The sequence below is a fragment of the Scyliorhinus canicula genome, chromosome 4 (genome assembly GCF_902713615.1).
Source record: "Scyliorhinus canicula chromosome 4, sScyCan1.1, whole genome shotgun sequence".
Taxonomy (NCBI): Eukaryota; Metazoa; Chordata; class Chondrichthyes; order Carcharhiniformes; family Scyliorhinidae; genus Scyliorhinus; species Scyliorhinus canicula.
This window is the reverse complement of record NC_052149.1, coordinates 161,302,699-161,319,676: the sequence shown is the minus strand read 5'-3', so window position 1 is coordinate 161,319,676 and position 16,978 is coordinate 161,302,699.

Genomic DNA, 16,978 nt, shown 5'->3' with positions numbered 1-16,978 from the left:
GTGACTAGTGGTGTGCCGCAGGGGTCTGTGCTGGGACCACAACTTTTTACAATATACATTAATGATCTGGAAGAAGGATCTGAAGGCACTGTTGCTAAGTTTGCAGATGATGCAAAGATCTGTAGAGGGACAGGTAGCATTGAGGAAGCAAGGGGGCTGCATAAGGACTTGGACAAGCTAGGAGAGTGGGCAATGAAGTGGCAAATGAAATACAATGTGGAAATGTGTGAGGTTATACACATTGGAAGGAGGAATCTAGGCATAGACTATTTTCTAAATGGGGAAATGCTTCAGAAAGCAGAAGCACAAAGGGACCTGGGAGTCCTTGTTCATGATTTTCTTAAGGTTAATGTGCAGATTCAGTTTGCAGTTAAGAAGGCAAATACAATGGTAGCATTCATGTGAAGAGGGCTAGAATACAAAACCAGGGATGTACTTCTAGGTTCTTGAATAATAAGGGGATCAGGGGTTATGGGGAGAAGGCAGGAGAATGGGGATGAGAAAATATTAGCCATGATTGAATGGCGGAGCAGACTCGATGGGCCAAGTGGCCTAATTCTGTTCCTATGTCTTCTGGTCTTATGGTCCCACGTGGCACCGTTGCTAGCCCCTCATCGGTACCGGTACTGGTGGAATTATTTGCGGCGATTTCCCCGTCATGGAACATCACGGATTCTCCGTTGGCGCCGGCACCTAGCCTCAGAAATGGAGAATTCAGCCCATTGTTTCTAATAAGCCTGTTAGGTAGTCATTTTTTCCCAATTCTGTCATGAACAGATGCATTTGTGGTAGTTAGGTTGGTGAGGATGAGATCAAGCATGTTTTTCCCTTTTGTTGGTTTCCTCACCACCTGCCACAGACCCAGTCGGGCAGCTTTGTCCTTTAGGACTCAACTAGGTCAGTCTGTGGTGGCACGACTGAACCACTCTTGGGGATGGACATTGGGGTCCCCCACCCAGAGTATATTCTGCACCCCAGCCATTCTCAGTCCTTTCTCCAAGTAGCGTTCAACATGACGGAATACTGAGGGGTGGGTTTAGGGGATGGTGTCATGGTGGTGGTACATGATAATCAGCAGGATATTTCCATGCTTCACCTGAGGACATGAGATTTTGCAGGGTCTGGAGTCAATGTTGAAGACTCCTAGAGCATCTCTCTCCCGACTGTATACCACTGTGCCACCATCTCTGCTGGATCGTGAATGGTGATAGTGGTGTCTATCTGTAAGGTGTGATTCTGTGAGTATGACTATGTCAGGCTGTTGCTTGACTGGTCTGTGAGACACCTCTCCCAATTTTGGCACAAGCACTGATAGTAAGGAGAACTTAGCAGGATCAACAGTGCTGAGTTTGCCATTGTCAGTGCTTAGGTTAATGCCAGGTTGTCCATCTGGTTTCATTCGTTTGAAACATTTTAGCAGTTTGATACAATGTGTTATCTTGCTGGAGGGCATTCAAGGGTCAACCGTATTGCTGTGGGTCTGGGCCTGGAGCCATATGTAGGTCAGACCAGGTAAGGACTGCAGATTGTGTTCCCTAAAGGGCATGAGTGAACCCGATGGGTGTTTGCAGCAATCAGTAATGATTTCATGACCATCATTAAACCTTAGTTCCAACTTTTTTATTGAATTAAAATGCAATCACTTGCCGTGGTGGTATTCATGTGTATTCACACATGAGGTCTCTGGGTCTCTGAATTATTAGTCCAGCGATAATAACACTATGTCACTCCATAAATTGGGCAAAAGAGCTAATGGCAATTAAAGAGGGGCTGCACTTGTATTGGCCAAGTCAAACAAAGCTTGGGAGGCATTCCTGCAGTGAATGACAATGAGAAATGATAGCGCTGCAGGGAAGCCTAAAGGAAGAAATGGTATACAATGTTAAAATGATGGAAGGTTATACAGTGCAACGCTGGGGATTATAGAACAATGGGGGAGACTCTGTAAATTTGAGTGTAGTCTTCAAAACTGTCAAGCCCAAAAGTCTTGCCCCGGATTCTCTGACCCGGTGCCAGGTCGGAGAATCCCCAGGGAGGTGCGAGAATCACACCGCGCTGTCCAGACGCTGGCTCACCGCTTTTCGGGCGCCCATGGGATTGCCGCCGTGCTGTTTGGGGGCCATTCAAAGCTCCCCAGCACCCCCACCCGGTGATTCTCCAGGCCTCGACGGGCCGAGTGCCCGCTGAGTTCGGACGAGTCCCGCCGGCGTGGGTTACTCTGGTCCCACACGGTGGGACCTGGAAGGTGTGTCTGCGGGGAGCGCAGGGGGATCCGACCCTGGGTGGGGCCTCCATGGTGGCATGGCGCACGATCGGGGCCTAGAAATCGGCGGGTGGGCTGGTTCCGTGGGGGCTATGTTCCTCCATGCCGGGCTCCTGTAGTGCTCTGCCATATTGCCCGGGGGCCGGCGCAGAGATGGGAACCCAATGCATACGCGGAATCACACCGGCCGTAGGGCGCATACGCGAACTCATGCCAGCCGTTCTGTGCCGGTTGAAGCTGCGGGGACCACTCTGGCGCTGACCTAGCCCCCTAGGAAGGGGAGCATACCGGATGATTGAGGACCGTTGACTCCGGAGTGGTTGGCGTCGCTTTTCACACCGGCGTCAGAACTTCGCCGCGGGATTGGAGAATCCTGGCCAGTGGCGTGCAGAGGGGGGGGCCGACGGTGCATTGGCCCCGGGCATCCATTGGATGGGGGCATCCAATCAGAGAAGGAAAAAAAAAAAAATTTTTTTTTTTTTTTTTTTAATTTTTTTTTAAAATTTAGATTACCCAATTATTTTTTTCAATTAAGGGGCAATTTAGCGTGGCCAATCCACCTACTCTGCACATTTTTTCGGTTGTGGGGGCGAAACCGACGCAGACACGGGGAGAATGTGCAAACTCCACACGGACATTGACCCAGAGCCGGGATCGAACCTGGGACCTCAGTTCCGTGAGGCGGTTGTGCTAACTACTAGGCCACTGTGCTGCCCCAGAGAAGGAAATAAGATAGTAATTTTAAAATTTCAGCGGTGATAAATCAATTTTTGGAGGCTCACCACACTGCAGAGGCAGTTGTTAGCCCTTTATTCCTTTAACATGGTGTACCCTTTCTGTCTAGAGAAAATGGTCCTTCTCCCCATCCCCCCCACACGCATGATGTACGTGGTGCAACCATCAAAAGCAACAAGCAGACGTGGCTGTTCGTTCCTGCGTTTCCTCGAGTCATAACTCGTCTTTTCTTCAGCTTTTTGTGCATCTAGATTAGTTATTTTACCTACTCAGGTCAGTGAATAGCTCTAGAACAGGTGCAACTACGGTTTTTATAGGTTTTTTGGTGATATTTAATGAAATATTTACGTGGGATGTAGTAAGAGTGAAGCCTGGATGATCAGAGGACTGCTATGGCATTTAATCTCAGAATAGGAGACATTTATTCCTTAACATGCTAATATTCGAATACAGATACCACTAATTTGCAAGTCTATGATATAAATTGCACAAAATTATCAGTGGAGAATCAGTGTGAAATAATTTGATACGAAGGAACAAAGAAATGAAATATGGTTTATCCGTCTGCAACTGACCGATTGTTTACCATTTTCTTCCCATTTTCTCATGCGTCTTACGGTTTTTGAGATAGAAAATGAAATGTTACGAGTATTTCGTGTACAACCGAGTGGAGCACAGAACAGGAAAAAAAAGAGGGCCAGAGTCGAAGAAGAGTCCCATCAAAGAGGGGCATTAGATGCATGGATAAAAAGAAGTAAAGAAGAAGTAGGAGAACCTGGAGAAGTAAAAGATGATGTGGGTGCAGAGAAGGATTTTTCTGATACGGATTCAGCTGGGTCAGAACATAATACTCTCTCCTCAGTCTCGTTGTCAGGATGATGATCCATGTGAAGAAAATAAAGAAGATATTTGCATATTTTTGCAAAGAAGCGATTTTGGCTGTTTGAAGAAGCCGATTCCAGATCATTTGAAGATGACAATATTACAACATGGCCCTGAAAGATATCAGAATAAAAGTGGTCCATTTGCTGAGAAGGATGGGAGATCATTTTCCAAACAGTGGTTTGATAAAGTTTCCACAAACGGAGAAATTGTGGAGAGAAAATGGTTGTTATACTCTCCATATCGGAAAGCATGCTACTGTTTTGTTTGCTTTTTGTTTTCAAAGGAGCATTTGTTGTCTGTGTCAAACTTTGGAAAGGAAGACGGTTTCTCCACTTAGAGAAAATTAAATCCAACAATACCTGACCATGAGAAAAGCCCTTCTCATAGAGGTCACATGAGGGAATACCTGAACCTTGTAGTTCGACTCCATCATTCAACTACGATAGATGCTGAACTTCAACAGCAAATGTCTGCTGAAAAGAAAAGATGGAAAGCTATAACTGAACGGATTGTCGAGGTTATATCCTTTCTGGCAAAACAGAATCTGGCCTATCGTGGACATCGAGGAGAAGGAATATCTGGGTTATCAGAGCCAGGGGAGACAGTCAGTGAAAATACAGGAAACTTTCTAGCAACAATCAGGCTTTTGGCCAAATATGATGACATCTTAGCAAAACACTTGCAGAGAGGGAAAGAGAAACCAAAAAGTGTCACCTACTTGTCCAACAGAATTCAAAACGAAATAATCAATCTTCTTGGTGAAACTGTCAAGAAAAATATAATTTCCGAAATTAAGGACGCAAACTATTTTAGCATAATGCTGGATTCAACTCCAGATATTGCCCATGAAGATCAGGTTTCTGAAATTCTGCGTTACGTTCATATTGATGAAAACAGAAAAGTAGAAATAAAGGAGACATTTCTGGGATTTTTTCAAGTCAACAAGAAAGATGCAGTCAGCCTGGTAAATAAAATTCAGGAAAAATTGGAAGAAGACAAAATTTCCATGAATGACTGTCGTGGTCAAGCATATGATAACGCAGCAGTTATGGCTGGAGTGAGAGGAGGTGTTCAACAAAAAATTCTTGAAGTTAACCCAAAAGCTGTGTTTGTGAACTGCGAGAACCACAGCCTCAATTTGTCCTGTGTCCATGCAAGTGAGGTGCAACCTGTTGTTGTTACATTTTTTGGCATTCTAGAAAAACTCTACTTTTTTTTCTTCATCTACTTCTCGTTGGGATGTGTTAAAATCATTTGTCACTCGGACTGTGAAAAGACAGTGTGACACAAGATGGAGTTCCAGCCATGATGCTGTGCAAGTAATCCACGAAGAGTGTGACAACGTTATTGCAAGCCTTCAACACCTGCTGGAAGGAGAATTTTCAAGGGAAACTAAATCTGATGCAGGATCGCTACTGAACTCTATTCAACAGTTCCCGTTTATAGCTTTATTAAATTTTTGGTACTCAGTTTTATCATCAGTGGATAAAGTCTCAAAACGTTTGCAGGATCCGAAAATGGGGTTCCATGAAGCTTCTTGTGATCTGAGAGGACTTATTCATATCTTGAATTTGAAGAATGACGAAATTATCCACAATGCAATAGATTTAGCCAATGAATATTGTCAAAATTGGGGAATACCAATTGCACGAACAAGGAGAAGAAGAATAATGCCTGGAGAGTCAGCAAGAGATAGTGGACTGACGGCACAAGAAGAAATGAATAGAGTAATGGTAGAGATTGTGAACAGATTAAAAACTGAAATTGAAGACCGCAGTGTCCGTCTTCAAAGACTCAGTGACCGATTTTCTTTTCTTCTGAACTTGAATTCAGGAGTGATTGAAGATGAACAAGAAAGAGAGAAATTAAAAAAGGAATGTTCAGACTTTGAAAATTATTATGACAATGATGTGGTTGCAATTCAGTTATATGACAAAATTATTGATTTTGTGATGCTCCTTCGAGCTGGAGGGAATAGAGTTCCCCCTGATCCTAAAGATGCTCTGGAGTCTTTACTGCAGTATGGGAGGGATGTCTTTCCGACGCTGTGTGTTTCATACAGATTACTGCTTACAATCGCATTTTCAGTCGCAAGCTGTGAAAGGTCATTTTCAAAACTGAAATTAATAAAAACATATCTGAGGTCTTCTATGTCACAGGAGCGACTGACCAACCTGGCTTTAATAAGCATTGAAAAAGAATTTCTCACAGCTGATGTAAAAAGTGAAGTAGTTCAGGTGTTTTGTGACAGGAGGTATCATTTGGGGAAAAGAACTTAATAAATTTGATTGATTTATATTAAAATCGAATAAAGCGTTTATTTCATGTTTCTTCTGTGTTTATATATTCAAAATGTTTTCCTTTCTCATAATATTTCTCAGTATATTAGGCCTTATACTTGAGTCCTAGGGGCATACAATCAAGATTTGCCCCGGGCATCACCAGACCTCTGCACGCCACTGATCCTGGCCCATGTTTTTGGCATCCACTTAAATTATTTGGTCAGTATATAGGAAGCTGCACTTTTGCAAATGCAGCTGTCCCGTGAACTATGGAAATGTAAATTGTAATTGGCCCCCATTCCCACATCTCTCAACCCCCAGCAAAGATGGGGCAGGTCCTCTGGAATCGGGGCTCTGGTGCTATTTTGGCTGTAGAACATAGAACTTAGAGTGCAGAAGGAAGCCATTCGGCCCATCGAGTCTGCACCAACCCACTTAAGCCCTCACATCCCCCTATCCCCGGACCCCAATAACCCCTCCTAATCTTTTTGATCACTAAGGGCAATTTAGCATGGCCAATCCACCTAACTTGCACATCTTTGGCCTGTGGGAGGAAACCGGAGCACCCGGAGGAAACCCACGCAGACACGGGGAGGACGTTCAGACTCCGCACAGACAGTGACCCAGCGGGGAATCGAACCTGGGATCCTGGCGCTGTAAAGCCACAGTGCTATCCACTTGTGCTGCCCTATGTTGGAGATGCTGTGCGATGTTGCTGAAATTCAGGCCTAACACGACATGAGTAGGTGTTCTTGTCAATAAATAATTGCAAGAAAGCGAGCAGTCTGTAGTAACCCCTACAGAGCATCCCATGGAGGAGCGTGAACAGAATGACAACCTCTGGATACCTATGTTATTCTGTACATTCCCAAATTCGCATTTTCAGTGGAGTAACGATGGTAAATGCTGACAGTTTTACCATCATCATCAGGGCAAAATGATTGAAACAAAAACAGCTAAGTAGCAGATATCACAGTTCATAAGCATAAAACTTAATGAGCCATAATGAACTGGAATGAAGATGGCAAAGAAAGTATTCAATTAATAAAATCACTTTGAATGGGACCCTGCTTTTAATTCATTTTGAGTTCATTCACCCAGCAGTCTTGAAGGCAAGCCAAAAGAATAAGTCTAATAAAAATGCCATACGGAACAATTGGTATAATTTCAAACCGCCCATTTCTTGTTTTATTGGAGACAAGATGAGAGAATCACTGAATCTGTGAATCAGGAATCAGAGAGTTATTACAGCACTGAAGGAAGTCATTTTGCCTGTCCTGTCCGCACAGACTCTTCCAAATGAATAATTCACCGAATTCCATTCCCCAACCTTTTGCCGTAACTCTACACATTCTTCTTTTTCAGATAATAGCCCAATTCGTTTGTGAATGTTGCGTTTGAACCTGCCTCCTTGACACTCGCAGGCATCTCTTTCCAGATCTTAGCCTCTCGCTGCATGAAAATATTTCTCCTCATGTCTCCATTGCTTCTTTTGCCAATTACAATAAACCTTTGCCCTCTTGTTTGCGATCTTTCCACCAGTGGGATTAACGCTTCGCTATCCAATCTGTCCACATCCCTCATGATTTTGAATGCTGCTAGCAAATCTTCTCTCAGCCTTCTCTTCTCCAATGAAAACAGACTCGGTTTCTCCAAATCATCGAGATCAAAGTTCCTCATCCCTTGCACCATGGCACCATTCTCATGAATCTTTTCTGCACTCTCCCGAATGACTTCACATCTTTCCTAAAATCTAGCACCTGAAACTGGATGCGATATTCTACTTGAGACTGCCCAGATGTTTTCTCCAAGTTTATTATAACCTCCTTGCACTTGTGCTCCAAGTCCCTATTAATAAAGCTAATAATAATAATAATCTTTCTTGTCACAAGTCGGCTTACGTTAACATTGCAATGAAGTTACTGAGAAAAGCCCCGAGTCGGCACATTCTGGCGCCTGTTCGGGTAGGCAGAGGGAGAATTCAGAATGTCCAATTCACCTAACAGGACTTGTGGGAGGAAACCGGAGCACCCGGAGGAAACTCACGCAGGGAGAACCTGCAGACTCTGCACAGACAGTGACCCAAGCCGGGAATCGAACTTGGGACCGTGGTGTTGTGAAGCAATAGTGCGTACCACTGTGCTACAGTGCTGCCCTCTGTTCTACCACCTTCAATTACCTGTGCACATATACACCCCTCTGCTATTGCACCTCCATTAGAATTGTACTCTTTATATTATTTCTCCATGTTCTTCCCAGCAAAATAAATCACACTACACTTCTCTGCATGGAAATTCATCCACCACCTGCTTACCCATTCCACCAACTTGTCTGTGGGGTAGATTTCATGGGATGGGGATGGATTACTTGCTAAGGGTCTATTGGCACATCTCTCACCAGGAAACTGGCTGCCTTGCAATGATACCATCCCGGGGCTGGCCTTAATAGGCTTCCACTCCCTCAGGAACAGGAAATTCCAAACCAGAGATTTTGACGGCTTCACTGAATTCCCAACCTTGTCCGAAATCCAAGTCATTGGTCACTATTGGAACTACAGGCAGGCGCAAGGAAGAAGTGAAGATGGAGACCAGACTTAGGTACGCCTGGGTATTTTGGATGGGCACCGCTGGGAGGCCCTAGTGAGGACAGGGACAGGGGTTCAGAGAGGGGGAGTAGATCAGTTTTGATAGACTGGGGGAAGGGACGCAGGGGAGTGTCCCCAGTAGCACATGGTTCCCCCAAAGAATGCAGGCCCTTCCTGTCCATGTTTAATCCATTCAATTAAAGTTGCTGTGAACTGGTTACCTTGGGCGGGATTTTCTCAGCCTGGGGCCGGGCCGAGAATCCCCGTAATCGGCACGAATTGAGCTAGGCCGCCACAACGTCGGCACGTGATTCTCCGCAGAGCATGAACTGGGCGCCATGGGATCCGCGCATGCGCAGTGGTACTGGCGGCAACACCCGCATGCACAATGGCTTCCTTCAACGTGCCAGCCCCGACGCAACATCACGGTGCAGGAGTACAGGGGCCGTCGTGGAAGAAGCGAGGCCCCAGCCAGAGAGGCCGGCCCGCTCAGATCGCAGAGCGGAGAATCAGCGCCATTGGCGCCGGCATGGTTGGCACGGCGCCGGTCAGGGGCCGCTCTACACGGCCGGCCCGCCGATTCTCAGCCAGGGACAGGCCGAGCGGCCGTCGTAAAAACGTCAAGTCCCGCCGGTGCCGTCCACACCTGCTCTCAGCCGGCAGGAATTCGGCATGGAAGGGTCGGGGGGCGGCCTGTGGGAGTGGAGGGGGATCCGACCCTGGGTGGGGCCTTTGATTTGGCCTGGCCCGCGATCGGGGCCCCACCGATCGGCGGTGCGGCCTCTCTGGCTGGGGGGCCTCGCTACTTCTGCGCCGGCCCCTGTACTCCTGCACCATTTTGCGTCGGGGCCGGCGCGTTGAAGGAAGCCATTGCGCATGTGGGTGTTGGCGCCAGTAGTACTGCGCATGTGCGCGTTGGCGCCGGTGCCACTGCGCATGCGCGGATCCCACAGTGCCCAGTTCACTCCGGGATCAGCAGCTGGAGCGGCGTGAACCACTCCAGTGCCATGCTCGCCCCCTGTAGGGGCCAGAATTGATGATCCTGAGGCCATGTTGACACCATTGAGAAACGCGACGGCGTTTCCGACAGCTTAACACTTAGCCTCAGAATCACAGAATCATGTCCCTTATTTCTGCCTTCCCAAACAGATTGAAACATTGTAGTGAAGGTGGAGAGAGGCCCTCAAGTGGCAGTTAATTATCCACTAAAGGGCCTTAGTTGACCTAAGGGGAGGAAGGCAGTCTAATGCCTTATCCTATATTGTGGGGGATGGGGGAACAGACCTGAGGTGGGTGAGAAGGTAACAGGTTGGCAATCCACTTTATCGGACGTGCCGCTCCCCCCACCTTCAAATACCCCAGTGGAGGACCGTAAAATTTTCATCTATGTTTTTTTTGACACTCTCATCTTCACAGTTCACAATGTTTCCAAGTTTCATACTACCAGCAAAGTTTGAAACTGTGCTCTGTACATCAAGGTTTACATCATTAATATATATCAGGAACAGCAAGAGTCTGATGTGCCATCAATGAACACAAGACGAGTAGTGAATGAAACTGTGGCTTTAATAAGCTAAACAGAAAGCCTCCTGGCCACTGATCCTGAACTGGGGCAGGGCCGGAGATCAGCCACCTTTATACCGAGCCTGAGGGGAGGCGGAGCCATCAAGCAGTGGTTTACCACAATAAATGTAGTAGAGTAACAGTTTACCACAATACATATAATACACTAACAGTGGTTTACCACATTCACCTCCTGTTAAAAAAAGAGTCCAGCGGGGTGAAGTGGAATTAAAGGTCGAGTCTGTCGGGGGCTTTGACCTTCCGCCGTGATCGCCTCAGTCCAGGCTGTGGTGTGTGCATTGTGTCGAGACCTGAGTGTCCGGGAGTGTGTTGAGTCGGTGGAAGAGGGGGGGAGGAGGAGGTGTAGGGGCGGGGGTGGTGGTGATGGTCGCTGGGGAACCTGCAGGTGCCAAATCCCGGAGGGAGACTGTGTCCTGCCGCCCGTCATGATGTGCCACTTCGGCATATTGTGGGTTGGCATGGAGGAGCAGGACCTTCTCGACGAGGGGATCCGATTTATGACTCCTCGCATGCTTCCGGAGGAGGACGGGCCCTGGGACTGTCAGCCAGGATGGGAGCAAAACCCCTGAGGTGGACTTCCTAGGGAAGGCAAACATACGTTCGTGAGGGGTCTCATTGGTGGCAGTGCACAGGAGCGACCGGATGGAGTGCAGCGCATCGGGAAGGACCTCCTGCCAGCGGGAGACTGGGAGACTTGTAGACCGTAGGGCCAGGAGGACGGCCTTCCAGACCATCGCGTTCTCCCTCTCCACCTGTCCGTTTCCCCGGGGGTTGTAGCTGGTTGTCCTGCTTGAGGCGATGCCCTGGCTAAGCAGGAACTGACACAACTCATCGCTCATGAAGGAGGAACCCCGATCGCTATGGATGTAGGTGGGGAAACCGAACAAGGTGAAAAGACTGTGCAGGACCTTGATGATGGTGGCAGAGGTCACGTCAGGGCATGGAATGGCAAAGGGGAATCGTGAGTACTCGTCAACAACGTTGAGGAAGTACACGTTACGGTCAGTGGAGGGGAGGGGCCCTTTGAAGCCGATGCTGAGGCGCTCAAAGGGGCGGGAGGCGTTTACCAGGTGTGCTCTGTTGGGCCGATAGAAGTGCGGTTTGCACTCCGCGCAGACTTAGCAGTCCCTGGTCATGGTCGTGACCTCCTCGATGGCGTAAGGCAGGTTGCGAGCCTTGATAAAATGAAAAAAAGGGTGACCCCTGGGCGACAGAGGTCATGGTGGAGGGCCCGAAGTCAGTCTACTTGTGCGCTGGCACATGTACCGCGGGATAGGGCATCTGGGGGCTCATTGAGCTTCCCAGGTCGGTGCAAGATATCGTTGTTGTAGGTGGAGAGTTCGATCCTCCACCTCAGAATCTTGTCGTTCTTGATCTTGCCCCGCTGTGTATTATTAAACATGAAGGCAACCGATTGTTGATCAGTGAGGAGAGTGAATCGCCTGCTGGTCAGTTAATGCATCCAATGTCGCACAGCTTCCACAATGGCTTGGGCTTAGTTTTCGACGGAGGAGTGCCGAATTTGGGAGGCATGGAGGGTACGGGAGAAGAAAGCCACGGGCTTGCTGGTCTGGTTGAGGGTAGCGGCCAGAGCAAAGTCAGACGCATCGCTTTCCAACTGGAATGGCATGGACCCGTCCACAGCGTGCATTGTGGCTTTCGCAATATCTGCCTTGATGCGATTGAAGGCCAGGCGGGCTTCAGACATCAGGGGAAAAATGGTGGATTTAATGAGTGGACAGGCCTTGTCCGCATAATTGGGGACCCACTGGGTATAATAAGAGAAGAACCCCAGGCATCTCTTCAGGTCCTTGGGGCAGTGGGGGAGGGGAAGTTCCAGGAGGGGATGCATGCGGTCGGGGTCCGACCCTAGGACTCCGTTTTCCACAACGTAGCCAAGGATGGCTAGGCGGATTGTGTGGAAAACGCATTTCTCCTTATTGTATGTGAGGTTAAGGAGCTTGGCGGTGTGGAGGAAATGCCGGAGATTTGCATCATGGTCCTGCTGGTCATGGCCGCAGATGATGACATTATCTAGGTATGGGAACGTGGCCTGCACTCGTACTGGTCAACCATTCGGTCCATTTCTCGCTGGAAGACCGAGACCCCATTGGTGACGCCGAAGGGGACTCTGAGGAAGTGGTAGAGGCACCTATCTGCCTCCAAGGCAGTGTATTGGCAGTCCTCCGGGTGGATGGGGAGCTGGTGGTACGTGGACTTCAAGTCAACAGTGGAGAAGACTCGATACTGCGCAATCTGAGTGACCATGTCAGATATGCCGGGAGAGGGTACGCATTGAGCTGCGTGTACCGGTTGATGGTCTGACTGTAGTCGATGACCATCCGGTGCTTCTCCCCAGTCTTGATGATCACCACTTGGGCTCTCCAGGGGCTGGTACTAGCCTCAATGATTCCCAATCATAGGAGTCCCTGGACCTCCGACCTGATAAATGCCCTGTCCCGGGCACTGTATCATCGGCTCCTAGTGGCGACGGACTTACAGTCCGGGGTGAGGTTAGCGAAGAGCGAGGGTGGGGTCACCTTAAGGGCCGCGAGGCTACAGACGGAGAGGGGGGGGGGGGGGGGGGGGGACAGGGGTCCACCGAACATTAAGGTAAGGCTTTGGAGGTGGCACTGGAAGTCGAGCCCCAGTAATAGGGCAGCGCAGAGATGGGGGAGGACGTAGAGCTCAAAGTTAGTGTACTCTACGCCTTGTACCGAAAGGGTCGCGACACATTACCCCTGGATTTTTACCGAATGTGATCTGGAAGCCAGGGAGATTTTCTGAGTCGCAGGTAAAATTGGGAGGGAGCAGCGCCTTACCGTATATGGATGGATAAAGCTGTCTATGCTCCTGGAGTCGAAGAGGCAGGCCGTCTCGTGCCGGTTGATCCGGACGGTCATCATGGATTTCGTAAGATGGTGAGGTCGAGACTGGTCGAGTGTGATGGAGGCGAGCTTTGGAAGGTGATAGGTGGGCCAGTCGGAGGTAGCGGTGGCCAGCTTACGACCGGGTGAGCAGGGGTCCCGGGAGGCGGCGGTGTGGTTCCAAGGTGGCGACCCCCATGGGTCGTGCGTGGCGGGTGGCATCGAAGGTGACGTCAAAGATGGCGGCCCCCATGGGTTGCGCGTGGCGGGTGGAATAAAAAATGGCGGCAAAGATGGCGGCCCCCATGGGTCACACATGGCGGGTGGCGCGGCAGATGAGGGCGGTCCCGACAGGCAACAGGCAGCACTGCTGGGCCTAGGAACATTAGGGACAGGTCGGGCCTGTCAGACCTTGGCAAGTGGCCCTTCCTCCCACACCTGTTGCAAATTGTGTTCTGTGCAGGGCAGTGTTGTCTGGGGTGCTTACCCTGGCCACAAAAGTAGCATTTCAGGCTTCCAACATTGGCAGGCTGCTGCGCGGCACAGGCTTGCGCTGTACTCAAGTTGGGTGATGGTGGCACCCACGAGGTCCACGAGGGTGCCGCGTAGTTGGAGGTGTAGGCCTCCATGTTCTGAAAAGCCACATCCAACGGGTTTGAGAGCTGTACTGTCTCTGGGAGGCCGAATGTACCCTCTTCTAGCAAGCGCTGGCGGATGTAATTGGATGTAATGCCCGCGACATAGGCGTCCCTGATCAGCAGCTCTGTATTTTGGACAATAGATACTGCCTGGCAAGTACAGTTTGAGCTGAGTATCCGCGAGGGACGGAGGAATTCGGCTTGTGATTCTCCGGGGCGTTGTCGCCTTGTGGCAAGGAGATGCCTGGTGTACACCTCGTTTACTGCCTTTTACGTACTGTCCCTTCAGCAGCATTATCGCCTCCATATACGAGGCGGCATCTCTGATAAGAAGGAAAACCTGCGGGCTAACCCGTGCATTGAGTATTTGAAGATTTTGGAGGTCGGTGACGTCATTGGTGGAGGATCCGAGGTAAGCTTCGAAGAAGCTTAGCCAGTGCTCGAATGTCGCAGTGGTGTTGGCTGCTCGTGGGTCCAGCTCCAGGCGATCAGGCTTGAGTGATGAATTCATATTAAAAGTTTAGCTTATTAAATTGATGTGCCATCAATTAACACAAGTCAAGTAGTGAATGAAACTGTGGCTTTAATAAGCTAAACAGAAAGCCTCCTGGCCACTGATCCCGAACTGGGTCAGGGCTGGAGGTCAGCCACCTTTATACCGAGCCCGAGGGGAGGCGGAGGCATCAGGCAATGGTTTACCACAATACATGTAGTACAGTAACAGTTTACCACAATACATATAATACATTAACAGTGGTTTACCACAGAGTCAAAACACCAAACTCTGGGAACAGCACTATAAACCTTCCACAAGCCAGAAAAAACACTGGGGCCGGGATTCTCCGACCCCGCGCTGGGTCGGAGAAACCCCGGGACACGCGATTCTCCCCGGCCCATTCTCGGGTGCACGCGGGATTCCCGCCACGCCGATTGGGGGCCATTGAAAGCAAGCCGAGTGGCCGCCAAGTTCTGCCAAGTCCCGCTGGCGTGGGTTACTTAGGTCCCACATGGCGGGACCTGGAAGGGGTGTCTGCGGGGGCCATCCTGGAGGGCGACTGCGGGGCGATCCGACCCGGGGGAGGACCCCCATGGAGGCCTGGCCCACAACGGACATACTGATCGGCGGGGGGGCTGCTTCCGTGGGGGTCTGTGTTCCTCCACACAGGGCTCCCTAACCCTAACCCTAACCCTAACCCTTTCACATGTGCAGAATCACGCCGGCTGTAGTGCGCATGCGCGATATAACGCCGGCTGTTCCGCGCGTCTGTGATCTCGCTCCGGTTGTTCCGTGCCGGTTAGAACTTTGGGGTCCACTCCGGCGTCGACCTAGCTCCCTATGACGGGGAGCATTCCCCATTATCGGGGACCATTGACGCCGGAGTGGTTGGCGCTGCTTTTCATGCTGGCGTGGGACATAGCCCCATTATTGGAGAATCCCACCCTGGATGCCTAATCTGCTTGTGAGACATGGATCAACATTGTGATATGTTTTTCAGAACAGAAAAGAGACAGTGTGCCGCATGTAAAATCAAGAAATAACTTAAATTAGTTTAGTTGGATTTTTATATATACATACAATTGCTGTTACACTATTACATTTTTATATTCCTCCATTCTTAACGAGGAAGCACACAATGTACAAATTCCATACAACTTCTATACAAGTCTTGTTTTTCATTTATTTATAAATCCAACTTGACCACTCGTTCCTATTCCTAAAATGATACCGCCTTTCTTCACCCAAATTTAGGGGAGTTATTGAACACACCTGGGCCTGAGTCTGAATAGAAGATTTTTCCAAGAAAGTCTAATTTTGACCTTGACCGTCAACTGAATTTTTCACTTCATCACATGTCTGTCTGACTCTCACTCCAGTGTGAACTGGTTTCTGGCACATTGTGCTGGATTAACCATTGGCACTCTACTTGTATCCCAACTATCCAATTCTTCAGACTCATCTGATTCATCCCAGCACTCTTCTCCTTCATGAATCTTTGAATGTAAAATATGATTTATATGGACAAACCTAACCTCTCCACTACCAAACATCTTGGCCAAATATGTGCGAGGAACATATGTTTTCATGACTCTTCCGAGGAACAACCTCAAGCACTTAGCCTTCTGGTTTAACTTCAGACCTCTTTCTTTCACTGTACTCATATCTTTCTGCCTGGATTCTTCTCGTGGCTGGGCTAAAAGTGGTTTCAGCAATGAAAACCTTGTTCTAAGCTGTCTTCTAAGAAACTATTAAGGTGCTCTGCCGGTATTATTGTGAGATGTGTTATGATAAATAAACCAAAAAATCGCCAGTTGTGGTTCAAAAGCTAGTGGTGCTTCTTCCAATTTGTATCTAGCATTTGTTTAACAAGAGCATGCTTAATGATCTGCATCCTACTGCTCAATTAAAATTAGGATGACACAGTGTGGTCTAATTTGCATAAATGGATCGTTGTCTGATTGGCAGGATGTGACAAGTGGAGTCCCACAAGTGTCTGTGCTGAGGCCTCCACTTTTAGTTTAGATCACTGACTTAGATGAGTGGAGCAAAGGTGTGGTAGCTAAATTTACAGACCATACAAAGATAGGTAGGAAAGTGTGTTGTGAAGCAGACATTTTGCAGATGGATATAGATAGCTTCAGTGAGTGGCAAAAACCTGGCAGATGGAGTATGATGCGGAAACTGTGATTGTTCACTTTGGCAGGAAGAATAAAAAAGCAGAATATTGCTTAAATGGAGAACAACAGCAGAACGCTAAGCTGCAGAGGGATTTAGGTGTTCTTGTGCATGAGTCACAAAACTTTATCATGCAGGTGCAGCATGTAATCAAGAAGGCCAATGGAATGCTATTCTTTATCACAAGAGGAATTAAATATAAAAGTAAGGATGTTATATGTCAGTTATACAGGAATTTGTCAGACTGAATCCCAAATACTGTATGCAGTTTTGGTCTCCTTATTTAAGGAAGAATGTAAATGCATTGGACGCGGTTCAGAGGATATTTACTAAGTTGATACTTGGAATGAGCGGGTTGTCTTATCAGGATAGATTGGGAAGGCTTGACTTGTTTCCTTCCACGAGATTTTTGAAGAGAGAGGAGTGATTTGGCTGAAGTATATGAGATCCTGAACAGTCTTGACAA